This window comes from Lagenorhynchus albirostris, chromosome 5, assembly GCF_949774975.1.
Source record: "Lagenorhynchus albirostris chromosome 5, mLagAlb1.1, whole genome shotgun sequence".
Lineage (NCBI taxonomy): Eukaryota > Metazoa > Chordata > Mammalia > Artiodactyla > Delphinidae > Lagenorhynchus > Lagenorhynchus albirostris.
This window is the reverse complement of record NC_083099.1, coordinates 134948959-134950046: the sequence shown is the minus strand read 5'-3', so window position 1 is coordinate 134950046 and position 1088 is coordinate 134948959.

Here is a 1088-nt window from a genome sequence, read left to right as displayed (position 1 = left end):
GAGGGGGTGGGGAAGGGAAGGGAGGAAAGGCCAGGTCTTGTACCAGGAAAATCATTCCTTTTATAATTTTCTGTAAAAAAAATATAGCTTTGTTAGTTAATTCCTAAAACAATAAAGTATTTTCAGTGGAAACTTGCCTGTGCGGTGCGCAGCAGTAGGGAATTCCTCGCTGCAGAGTCAGGCTGTCCCGCACCTTCTCGCTGACGCCAGGAGCTCGAAGGATGCTGCGTAAACCTGGCCTGTGGGCAGCTTCAGCCTGCAGCCAGCTGAGCCCTCGTTCACCGCAGTCCGCAATCCTAGGCTTTTATGAACCCAAATATTTAATCTAATCTTATGAGGAAAGTTAAATACTGACCGGCAGTTGGGAATTAACCTTGGTGCCGGTGGCGGCACCTGCGGAGAGTCTGGCGTTGGGCACAAGTTCCCTCTTCAGGCCCCGTGATGCCAGCTCCAGCCGGGGCAGTGCCGGGGCACAGGGAGCCGCCCAGGCTGGGACAAGCCTTAGTGGACAGCACCCTTCCCTGCAGACCTCGTGGGGAGGGAAAGCGTCCCAGACAGTGGACATGAATATGTCCATCTCTGAGCGGTTGGTGTGTGTTGAGGAGAAGGCCAGTATGATCTGCGGCAAGCATCTCTATTCTGACCACTTCCTGATGAGCCAAATTTCGTTTAATTGTCCTCTCTAGGACAATTTCCACATGACTCATAACTACACGGCTGTCTGATAAAACAGAAACTTGCCACAGAAAGGTGTTCTATGGAGGAGATGGAAGCAAGTCTGCAAAGTATACAAAGAGCTGACAAATTCTACTTACGAAAAGATCCTTTTTCTATCATAGTGGGAGTCCTTGGAATGGGTCAGAGTGGGACTTAATAAAAGCTGACACCCACCTACTGAGTACCTACCATGTGCCAGGTTCTTCTCAAACGCTTTTATTGTATCACCATCATGTGATCATTGCCACACCCAGTGTAGAAGGTACTATGAACCTTACAGCTGAGGAACGCAGGCACGGCGAGCTCAAGAGGTCAGAATGACATAGAAGTAGAGCCAGGATTTGTGTCCGGTTCCTGAACAGCAGCTGCAG